Source organism: Pangasianodon hypophthalmus, chromosome 3, assembly GCF_027358585.1.
Source record: "Pangasianodon hypophthalmus isolate fPanHyp1 chromosome 3, fPanHyp1.pri, whole genome shotgun sequence".
Taxonomy (NCBI): Eukaryota; Metazoa; Chordata; class Actinopteri; order Siluriformes; family Pangasiidae; genus Pangasianodon; species Pangasianodon hypophthalmus.
In genome coordinates, this window is record NC_069712.1 from 6,167,315 (window position 1) to 6,180,241 (window position 12,927).

The 12,927-nt window shown below is 37.0% G+C and overlaps 1 pseudogene; it reads right to left on the reverse strand.

Annotated features, from left to right (window-relative positions):
• Positions 1–820: 820 nt before the first annotated feature.
• LOC128318006 (serine-rich adhesin for platelets-like) lies at positions 821–12,638 on the reverse strand (annotated as a pseudogene).
• Between the last annotated feature and the right edge of the window lie 289 nt (positions 12,639–12,927).

The following is a 12,927-nucleotide window of genomic DNA, read 5'->3' on the forward strand; positions in this document are numbered from 1 at the left end:
AGTCCTGGAGACTTTCCAGTGGCATAAAAGTTACAGGTTTACCTCTGACTCTTACAAAGCGCTCAGACTGGAGACTCTTTCCATAAATGTTAAATAAATGTCTCCTTACAGAAGACTTCACCATATAAAAAATAACTGTGATTCTGCAATTATGCAGCTATTTCTTTGTTAAATAATAGTGTGTTTTCACATACACTTCATACAAGTCCCTGTGTGTATGAGTTATTACTATAGACACAACAGTCTGTTACCTTTCAGCCAGACATCCTGTCAGAGCTGCTGTTATAGAAAATTAATCAACACCTCCTGACTAATCAGATTTGAGAATTCAGCAGTGCTGGGGTATAACCAAAATTAATTTCACAAAGTCTGCTCACAAACATTTTCTTTTGCCATAGCTAATCAAAAGGGGAAAATAATCCTCTGTACATCCCTTTGCAGTTCAAGTGCTAGCATGTAATTCATTTGAATTAAAAAGTAAATGCATTTACATTTTGATAATAAAATAAACTGTTTATCCCTCATACAACTGCAAACAAGAAAGTTTAATGCGACTTTAGAAGCTGAAACCTTCTAACCCTTTATAGTATGTAATAGCAAAGGAATCAGGAATTTCAGATCTAAGAAGCTTAGTTTAATGTTATTCGTGGACTTAATTTCATGCCATTAAATTAATGAGATCCTCAAATCAAGATTAATGCCCTCAGGGTTTAGACTTATTAAAAAACACTGAGTGTGTTTTTCCTTCCAGTTACATACGGATTTATAATTAGATGAAAGTTGAAACAGTGTTAGGTAAGCCTAAATACGTTAATATTTTTCAACTTAGTTTTTTCCAGAACCGAGGTGTGGATGTTGTAGTGCTCGCTTGGTGGGACGAGTCGTGGATGTTGTAGCGCTGGCTTGGTGGGACGAGTTGTGGATGTTGTAGCGCTGGCTTGGTGGGACGAGTTGTGGATGTTGTAGTGCTGGCTTGGCTGGTGGGACGAGTCGTGGATGTTGTAGTGCTGGCTTGGCTGGTGGGACGAGTTGTGGATGTTGTAGCGCTTGCTTGGTTGGTGGGACGAGTTGTGGATGTTGTAGCGCTTGCTTGGTGGGACGAGCCGTGGATGTTGTAGCGCTTGCTTGGCTGGTGGGACGAGTTGTGGATGTTGTAGCGCTTGCTTGGTTGGTGGGACGAGTTGTGGATGTTGTAGCGCTTGCTTGGTGGGACGAGTTGTGGATGTTGTAGCACTTGCTTGGTTGGTGGGACGAGTTGTGGATGTTGTAGCGCTTGCTTGGTGGGACGAGTTGTGGATGTTGTAGCACTTGCTTGGCTGGTGGGACAAGTTGTGGATGTTGTAGCGCTTGCTTGGTGGGATGAGCTGTGGATGTTGTATTGCTTGCTTGGTGGGACGAGTTGTGGATGTTGTAGTGCTGGCTTGGCTGGAGAGACGATTTGTGGATGTTGTAGCGCTTGCTTGGTGGGATGAGTCATGGATGCTGTAGTGCTTACTTGGCTGGTGGGATGAGCTGTGGATGTTGTAGCGCTTGCTTGGTGGGATGAGTCATGGATGCTGTAGTGCTTACTTGGCTGGTGGGACGAGCCATGGATGTTGTAGTGCTGGCTTGGTGGGACGAGTTGTGGATGTTGTAGCTCTTGCTTGGTGGGATGAGTCATGGATGCTGTAGTGCTTACTTGGCTGGTGGGATGAGCTGTGGATGTTGTAGTGCTTGCTTGGCTGGTGGGATGAGCTGTGGATGTTGTAGTGCTTACATGGCTGGTGGGATGAGCTGTGGATGTTGTAGTGCTTGCTTGGCTGGTGGGATGAGCTGTGAATGTTGTAGTTGTAGTTGTGGTGGTGGTGGTAGTGGTGGTGGTGGTGTTAGTTGCTGTTAGAGGGGGTGCAGTGCTGGTGCTTGGTGCTGTAGCTCTCACAGATTTAAAACAGGTGGCAACATTTCCCACTGCATCCACAGCAACCAGCTCCAGGTCTGGGGAACAGCAAGAGGAGTTGTAGATGACCACAGTGACATTCACGCCTGTGTCACTGAGCACAGTGGTGGTGCTGAGGTTGCCATTTCCCTGGAGGAGTCTCACACTCTGAATGCCTGTTCCATTTCCATCAGTCACGTTAGCAGTGAGGTACCATGAGGAGAGGCTGCAGTTTCCTGAACTGTCAGCATTTATGCTAACTGCCTCAAATAATGGAGGTGTAAAATCTTTTACCTTAGAGAAGTAGAAAACAGTTAATTTTCTATTTAATTAGTCTCTAATGACTGTAGCAACTATGATCTGTAGTGGCCTATGAAAACCCTGGTGAAATGTTGAATATTGTTTAATCATATGTACTTTTGAAAACTGTATGTTTTCCTGAACAGAAATATATTTCTCTTTTGCATGCATCTCAACCTGAAATAAAGTTCTAGCATTTTAAATTTAAAGGAAATAGAAGGAATTTAAATTTAAAGATTTTATTCTGATGCAGGAGTAGCTTTGACATTTTGACAGCCAGTATCTTATTACTAACTGAACTGATTAGACTTTATGTCTGTTTCTGGCACTAAGGTAGAGTACAACTTGATCATCCCTGTGTGAGGAAATTTCACTTAGCTAGCAAGGTTTTAGACATCTTTAGACAGACTGACCATTTTTGTCATTTTGGTGAAATATATTCTTAAAGTTGAAGAATATTTCTTAATATTCTTAAAGTTGAAGTGCGTGGGTTTTTCTTTTGGCTGTCAAAATGCCAGACCACCACACACATAAAAATGATAATCAGATTAGCAGTCATAGAGAGGTATGATGGCATGATAATGACCAGTCAGCTCTGAAACCTAAATGTCTTCTGTTCATTATTGTATTTATTGTAAATTTAGGTTTTGACAGTTCCTTGGAGATCTCCCTGGAATGTTTAATGTAATGTGAGTAATTACCGGAGCTAGAACAGCAAGACGCAGCACAGCGTAGCAGGAGTCGCTTCCATCAGGTGCTTCAGCCTGGATCGTCACAGTGACATCAGTTCCAGAGGAAGTATTTTCAGGAGCGAACAGATTTACTATGTCATCTGCACTGTGCGCACTGTCAGGTTTTGCACAGAAGAATCCACAAAGACTGAAAAGCTTTCAGCGTTCACTGGGTTTCTTACAGTGTGGAATAGATTCACCTGAAGAAGCAGAAAAGTGAGTGTTACTCATTACTCAATGCTAATATGATTGAATTGAGTAAAGACTAAAAAGTACAGCAGTGAGACAGTTCCTGCAAATTTGTGCAGAGCTTTAATGATAACAGCAAGCTGTACAGAAATGAGAAACCAGGCATAAGCAGTGAAGGAACAGCGCTCATATCATTTCATGTCAAATACCAATTTAAGATGTAAAATTTATAGTCTGTGGTTCAGTCATGTCCAATCTTATCCATATAGCACCAGTGAGACTGCAGGTTTTTTTCCTGACTAAGAGCAGTGTACTCATACTACGTTCATACTGAAGTGATCAGTTCTACAGAAGACAAAGCACCCCAATAGAAAGAGTTAACTTTAAATAAAAGATGCCAACTTAAAAAGCAAACAAGAGTACAAAAGTAAACTTTTTTAAAAAGTCTATTTTAGAAAAGACATCAACTTTAAATAAGTCAAATTTTTCAAAAGGTCAACTTTGACAAAAAAAAAAAAACTTTAAATAGTCAATTTTAAACAAATACAACCAACTTATAAAAAAATGATTAAAAATGAGTATTCATTAATATGGTCAGGTTTTCTGTGAATAGATGTTTATTTTACACTTATGAAAGGAGTGTCCAGTGTCAGCGCTTTGTAACATTCAGTTTTCAAATGAATCTTTGTAACATTCAGCAAGTTTTCAGCCATGTACATAAAATCCAAGTCTCAAGAACAGAGGATTTTATGCTTTGTGATTTGTCAGTAACATTACAAGCACTTTTCGTGTAAACTTTTCTTTATAACATAGTTACAAAAAATACACATTCCTGATTTGCAGTATAAAAGAGGGGCCATACAATTATCATAATATCATAATTTCACTTTTCTTACTCTATTAGCAGATAATTTTGCTCATTTCTGGAAATCAGTGCTTAAATTTATTAAAATTATGCCAGTAAAACAAGACTATTTCATGTTTGCAGTGCATAAATGAGAGGTTTAATAGTCCTATATTTTAATGAGTTAAAACTTATAAAAGGAAATACTACACAAATTTGACTATATTGACAATATTTTAACTTGCTAAGATGTCATTCTTTGCAGTATATAATGTAAGTGATAACAGGAATGAACTGATGTTGTAGGAAAATAATTAACAACAAGGTGGTCCAATGTGGTCTGATGTGAATTTGAGTTACTCTTGCCAGCCTGAAATGCAAAGGAAGAATTTCATTGTCTATCCCCTATTAATATTGCAACAAAATCATGAATCTTACCTCTGTATTTAATCTGTATGCAATCACCTGCAGCATATATTAGAAATATAGCATGCTATTTAGAATTAATATGTTATAAACAAGCAATGCTCCAAATTTACCAGCGTCACACAAGGATGTATTCTGAAGGTTGAGCTGCTGTGCCTGTTTTACTGTTAATGATGGATGAAGTAGCTGTTCTAACCTTGTCAATGTCATCAGACATGCTGCCAGTGGTGTCAATAACAAAACACAGCACTGAAGTCTGGCTGAGTCCCTCCAGTCTGATGGATGAAAAACACGAGGAGTGATGCACGTAACTGTACTACTGATCAGACTAGCCTGAGATTGCTGCTGAAGAGGAGGCAGAGGAAATAACTCCCATATCGACTACAAATATGACTGATTACCCATGTCATTTTTAGCACTCTTCTTAAGGAATGATTAAAGTATTGCTGTGATTAACTGGTGGCAAAAGAGAATGTATTCAAATCCCATCAGTGCCACAGCCATCTCACAGTAGCAGAGATGGCATGCACTCTCTCCCCTGTCAATCACAGTGACTCTAGCCAACTGTTGGTGTCTCTGAGCTCATGTATGCAGAAGAGGGTAGATAGTGCTTTCCTCCAAGAGTGTTACACTGTCCTGTGATGTAGCATAAGCAGCTGTTAGAAAAGATGCCTTTGGTTGTGTTCACGTGATTCGGAGGAAGCACTTGTTAGCCTTCACCCTTTTTGTAACTGTCATATAACAGGGGAGAAATGGTGGGGAGGAATTGACAGATGACAAAAACGGGAGATAAAGAGGGAAAAAAAAAGAAAAAAAAATGAAGCAGGGACACGTCTCCTGCACAGGCAAATGAACATACCTACTAATGTAAGCAAGTACATAAAAGCATGTATGTGTCTGTGATTTTAGAGGAAGTCTCTCACTATATAAAATATATTATTACTTAATATATTTTATATAGTGAGAGACTTCCTCACATATCTAAGAAACGCAGAATCTCCAACTGCCGCTCTAATATCCTGCAGTAGTTCTCTGCTACCATTAGTGGCTACTGATGCTGCTGTATAATGGAGATAACCGTTCCTGGAGGTGTCGGTATCCTTATGCCACCTTGCTCACACTGAAGTAATCCTTCATGACTGCACTTTCCTTAAGATGAAATGAAAATGTGAACATGCAAAATACTAGACTAGGATAAAATTTCTTTATTTACATTGCGGTAGGAAATTAAACAGATTTTTTTCTGTATTTTTATCTCAGACCAATTACATCTGACTTTATTTATCAGCTTAAACTCTGCTTAAACATTACCTTTTGGTTTGGACCAGTTGACGTATCCTGATGTTAGTTTCTGCTTTGCAGTGATCTCTTCCAGGATGTTTCCTGCGCAGACGGCACCTTAACAACTCCTGCAAGTTTCTGAACCTGGCAAAACAGATAAGAATGTTGTATGTTGTATTAAATGAAATGAAATTTCTCTGTTGCACTTTCATTATCTGCTATATATTCTGTAGTGCAGTTGCATTTGTCCTGGTGTACACCTACATTAATTTCCACTTAATGGGCCAATATTCAAAAATAATTCAGATTAGCCATGGACACAATAAAGAGTATTTCAAAGCAAACAAGAATTTCCATTGCTTGGAAAGAAGTCTAAGAATAAGCTTTACTCGTGTCTGCAAAACTGACTAATAGTCATCTGAGAGTATCATGCTAGATTAAATCAACACTCAAAAATATCAATTCCCTCTCTCGTCACAGGACCTGAGTGTCACTGCCAAGGAGCAGTTAAGCAGTGAACCTTAGACAGTTTATGTTAGTTTTTCCATTAATTTGTCACCTGTCTTTAGATTTACAGATACATAGACAAACAGTGTTACTAAGAACTGGAGATATTTAGTGGAGTTTTTTGACTGACCAGCTTGATCTGACAAAATACCAGCTTCTGAAACACAGGCTGAGCTGGTCAAAGTAGTATTCAATTCAATTTCAATTCAATTTTATTTGTATAGCGCTTTTAACAAGGAACATTGTCTCAAAGCAGCTTTACAGAACATAAGAAACAAAAAGCATGCAAACAGAAACAGAAACAGAGACCATCTTTGCTAGGCCTGCTTATTAATTGACTATATATTGAATACATAGATGAGATTTTCTAATTGCCTGACTGTGGTGTTATTTTTTTAAATACCTTGTCCATGATGTAGCATTAGTAGCAGCAATTCAGAAACTGTTTAACAAGCCTATTATATATATATATATATACATACTCTAAGAACATCTTAATGTCTTCTCAAAAGTATAATTTACAGTACTACTGAAAGTTCATTGTGATGTAACTGGAAAAACAAGCAAACACACCAGCACAGAAACACCCATATACCTACCTGCTATGTTGCTGATTGGGGTGTCTGGTTTAATCAGATTAGAATAAGGTTCTCTCTTTCCCAATTCAATGCAGTTACTATGACTGCAGAAATCCTTAAAGAAAGACATGAACCAGGGTCAGAATTACAACACAATCACTGCAAACTAAATTAGTCTGTTACTTATTTATCGAATCCAAAACATTAACCCATGCATTCTGTTTAATACTCAGAAACTAATGGCCCAATTAACCAGGACACCTCTTTGGCTATTTTGCAATGCAGTGCAATGTCTAATTTATTTTAAAATACTCAGTATATCTTCATCTCAATTATTAGCAATCCCACTATTCAACAGTACAATGGTGACATACCTGCAAAGTGTGTAGGACTTTACCAAGCGTCTCTCTGGCAGCTTGATAGCTCTGCTGCTTCACACTGACTCCTTCGGTAATAAGATCCAGACAAAAACTCCTCATTGTCGAAATGGTAACGTGCGCTAAAAAATGCCAAAAGTCGACCCAGGCATTGTGATGATTTAGCTCATTAATCCTGCTTTGAAAATCTTTGGCTGAATCAGAAGAGTAACAAGCTTCTGCTATTGACTCTAATGTCAGTGAGTCTGGCTGCAATACAAAAGGCATACACAATCTAATTAAAAAAAAAAACATTTTTAATTTAAAACAGCTTCATATTTCAGAATATATAAACAGTCTTATTCACCAGAACAAAATCTCATCCCTCCTGGAGTGCTTGTGATCTGCAGAGATCAGCTGTTGTCTGTAAAACTGCATCACGAGTTATGTCCTTATGCGTCTTGGATTGAAACCACGAAGTGGTTGCGTCTTTGTCATGAGTATCATCAAAAGATAAAGACAGATCAGTGTCTTGATCAGCAGCTTGATGGATATTATCAAAACTGTGACGAGAAAACAGAAAAGCATAAATAGCATAGCATAAACCTCCTATACAAATGTAACATTATACTTTTGCCATCTTTTTCAATATTTCTAACTATTAATTAATTGCATTAATAGAACATTATAGTGTAAATCATGCCTTAATGCTTTAGTCTTCAGATGACTGCAGTGGACCTACACTAGTATTGAAAATCCCTTTGTGCTTATATTAACAGTACTTATGAAAAATGATCCCATTGCAGTATGCTCTTGCCTGTGGTACACTAACACTGCACCATGATCATGTGGCATTATTGACTTTCTTTTTTTTTTTTTTTTGAGCATATATTAATGCATATATATATATTTGAGCATATATATATTAATTTCACAAAGAAATGGGAGCAGCCTAGAAAAACACTTCACATGGTAAAATATTAACATTTTCTACTACATGGTTCTGAAAACTACAGGTTTTCCTGAACTGCAACGTTTCCCTTTGTACTGTATTTCTGTCAGAAGTTCCAGCATTGTAAAATTCTAGCTGACTGCCAAACATGCAGCTTTTATTTGCTAATATGTATTAATTTAATTAGCAATTCATTTAATATGTAGTAGATAATCAGAAACATAAAAACTATAAAATAATTTATATTTATTTATATATTCAGGATTTATACCATTTTTAATGCCAATATTATTTCATATAAAAAAGACAAAGAGCATTTATATACTATTATAGTTACATCAATTGCAATTATCTTAACATGCTTTAATATTCGCATGACACTAAATATATATTTACTACACTGTATATTTTTATAACACTGTATAAAGCAAATTTGAAACATTTTTGACCCTAGTAAATGACATTAGTCTCCAAATGTATCATTTACAGTAGAACATATAATAATGGAAGAGCAATAACAGGCAAACACACCAGCAGAGAACACCAGTATACACACCATGTTCATTTACTTATTGAACCCTAAACATTAAACCTTGTGCTTTGTTCACTACAAAGCCACTAATGTCCCATTAATCAAGGTCATCTCTTTAGATATTGTAGCAGTACAACTGTAATGTCTTTAAATTCATTTTAAATAACTCAGTATATTTTCATCTCAATTATTAGCTATACAGCAATTCTACAGTAACACCGTGTCATGATAACATAGAATCATTCACATGGCCCGTTTAATACATTATTTGAACATATTTTAATTTCAAACAAATGTGAGATAGGCTGGAAAAACCCTTCACATTGTGAAATTTCTTACATTTTCTGCTATATACAGTATATACTTCAGAAACACACGCTTCTGAAGTGAAGTAAGGTTTTTTTTTTTGTCTCAATCAGAAGTAAAGTTTTAGTATTTTAAAATCTGTTTATGTGAAAAGGAAGAAAATTGCATTAAATGATTCCACTGAAGCACCACAGTGACTGTTTATTCATTTAATATGCATTTAATCTAATATAATATACAGTTGCTCCAAAAATATTTGGCCACTTAAGCCACACTAAATGTATGAATTTCATTTCATTTCACTTCAATTTCTCACTTCATGAGAACTTCTCACTTAAAAGCTACCACAAGTTCACTTTTCAAATAAAACATTTCACAATAAATAAATGATGTTTAAAAATACACATATAATAGATTTTTTTTACAGTGGTTTACAGAAGTTTAGTACTAAGCTTGCCTTTCTTTGTTTCGTAGAACTTCTTGAGTGAATCTGATGAAATCAGAGTTTTTGTAACAGTTGTGAGGGAAACTTCCTCCATGTTTAAACCAACATCTACACTAGAGCATCTACTAACTGCTTCTCTCTATAGGGTTAATTCAGGGCTCTGGGAAGTATTCTTTCAAAAGTCTGCTGGTATTCCCTGGATCATTATCCTGCTGAACAACATTACCCAGTTCTGTTGCTTGAATAAATTCTTCACTGATTTCTGCGAGTTTGCATCCAAAATGCCTCTGTTCACTTCTGAGTTCATGACGCCATCACTGAACACAAGCTCACCAACACCACTGAAGGTAAAACAGCCTCAGCCACCTCTGGGCTTTATAGTGCCCTTAATGCAGTTTGGCTGGAATTCTTCTCCAGAATTTCTCCATGCAATCACTCAACCATCAGATCCATCCAAGCTAAAATTGGATTCATCTGGAAATAAGACAGTTCTGTAGAAGCTGCTATCTTTCTTTGCATGTTCTTTTGCAAATCTCACCTTTGCTTTCTTGTTCTTGAGGCTGAGGAATGGTTTATGCTGCATTAGTCTCCATCTGTACCCATGCTCACTGATCCTGTTTTGAATAGTGTGTGCACTACGTTGTATCTGTAATTCTCATTGATGTCTGAAGCAATCCTTGCTGCTGTTTCTCACCTGTTCTTGATTTTACTCACAATTATGCCTGTATGTTTTCTTTTTACAATATATAGTGTAACTGTGCAGGAAGGAAGTATTAGTTTTTTTATCTGGCATTTAGAGTGGCATTATTTGTATTAGACCTTTTCTCAAAGTTACTTATTAAGTCATTTTTGCAATTACATTTAACCAGCTGTCCCAAAGTATATATAGTGGATGTATGTCCAAATACCTTTTGTCTAATTATGACCAGTATATCTATTTTTTAGAAATATTTTTTAAACATAATCTATTTTTCAGAAACATTTTGCTTGGAAAATGTGCAAAATAACGTCAGCTGGAATCTAATGACAATTTTAATTTAAATAGGTAAGTGGAAAATTCTCCAGTAGCAAAATATTTCTGTACACATTTAAATCATGTTTTTAAATAAATTCAAGTAAAATAAATCTTTACCGTGGGAGTCTGAGAATTTTTTTTATACGGTTCAAAATGCCCCTAACTGAGGTTGAGAAAAAAGCTGGAGAAAATTTGTGTAATTGGACCTTAAGGACCACTGGTGTACCTTTAAGGCTTTAATCTAATCTGTGCCTCTGATATACTACTCTGCTCTTTAAAGTGATTTCCCCTACTGCATTCAATTTTCTATTTATTACTGAACCTAATACTAATGAATGAAAGTGAGCAGCAGCCGGTCAGAAAAAAACTGATCAGTTTATTATGCTTAGACACATTTGGTTGTTGTTTTAATGTATGATGTGTAGATCCAACAACAATCTCTCAGACACAACGTGGGGCTCTGTGGAAAATCAGGTGGTCAGATATTTTTAAAAAAATAAATAGAGCACAACATTTCATTATTTTAATGTTTCATTTCATGTAATTGTACTCTAATTGCATAAGAACAGTGATCTTTACTGTTAGAGAAGTCAGTACTGATCAGTACGAATCTTGTCTTATGTTAATGAAGTCTATTCGGTTCTGCGTGACTAACCTGGATCTGGGTCTGAAGTCTGAAGTTGAATCTGGTCAGATGTTCGCAGGCTGTGTGAAGACATTTTTGTCAGTATCTGAAACCTCTGGCTGCAACTTCATCATTTTCAAAGTAGAAAGAAAATTCTATTAGGCATGAGACAATACATTAAAGCCATGATATGAGACATATACCGATGCAGGCTTCATGAGACAATACTAACACGAGATGATTTTGACACAATTAAAATATTACATTTTAATATTTTTATTTTGTAATGATAACAAACGGAACCAGTTTGTAATATCAATACATTGTATTGGAAAAACAGTAGATCAGGATTTATAATATAAGGTATAATTTTTAACATGCTATTTTAATCTTTTTCAGTGTCATAAATGTATAAAGTAATGTGCAAAGTTATTAATACAGAAATATGGTAGATTGTGCCTTAAATGATCAGACTAAATAATAAATTCATGTTATAACCACTCCTACTGCTGTCTGACATCCATCTTAAACGCACGAGTGTGTCGCACTTAGCAATTTAATTGTACAGATGAGAAAAACAATTGTGATTTTATTTTGTATATTTCTTCATCCCTCTGAAATTAATTTATGGTTACGCCACTGAATTGTTTTCAGACGCGAGTGTGACTTACATCAAGCACAGCACACAGGCGTTAATTTTCAGGTGTTTCAGACCACTTTCAAGCTAGCAGCAGGAGTGCACGTATAGAAGGTGGTTTACGGTAACTGCTCTTCGGATGGCAGCGCTACGAATGTGCAGTGAATCCTGGACAGTGTGAAAATGTTGAGCAGTAGTGCATGTGCATTACAGGCCATTTTGGCCATGCAGGCCTTGTGGTTGACACATTTGCCAATATTTGCCTTCTGATTACTTTAGCTTTTTGGAACGCTTCGAGGCAGTTAGGTTCCCACTCGCAAACTTCCTGCTCTGTATGCTACTGAGGTAGAGCTCTTCTTATTGCAATATATCTCAGAATATATAAAATTCAATAAAATCAAGAAACTAAAAATTCATCTGAGTATTTTGTATTGTGATATTCAAGACAATGATATTCTGTCTCATACCTAAATTCTATGCAATTTTTCCAGGTCAAAGTGATGCTTCTGCTTTTCCCACCTCTAGACAGACCAGGCTTGAATTGCAGGGACCTATCAATAACATCTTAGTCACTCTTAAATGGCATGTCTCAATGCTAATAAGAGCGTCCCCAAACCCCAGACAGTGGCAGGAAGGCCATAATACTCATTGTATAGTATCCATTCTAGAGGCCAGAAATCTGGGGTTCATATCTATTACTCACTGATGCTCAGTACCTGTGTATTCCCTATACGGGACATTTGTGAGCAGATCCCCGCAGCCAAGATGAGTCTATTAGTTTCGCATTCAAGGTGTCTGTTTTCACCAGCAGGTTCTCTGCCTTGATGTCACCGTGAAGAACTTGGCAGTCTCTGCAGTGCTGTGCAGCATAAACCACCCGCAGCATGATGATGAGAGCTAGGGGTTCACAGAGCAGGCCAAAAATTACAGACGTCCATAGCCGAGGACCAAGATATAGGAGTTGGGGGTCTCGAACCAGTCCAGGAGCTGCAGACACATTCTCACAATGAGGTGGCATACATGCCATTTGCATTAAAGCCACCTCTAGAGGGAGTGTGCATGTCTTTCCAGGCTAATATTAGAAGAAGACAAGGTTGCATGGGTTTGGAGAGAACAGATCTCAACCATGAAGCGGTTACAATGAAAAGGAATTGGCTTGGAACTGACTCTAGATCAGCACTCATCTCTAAAGCAATTTAGAGCAATATCATAGAAGTAAAGTAAATTCACTTGCAATGGTGATAAAGAAGTCCTCTGATGGATCCTTGATAATCTGTTTAATTGCAAA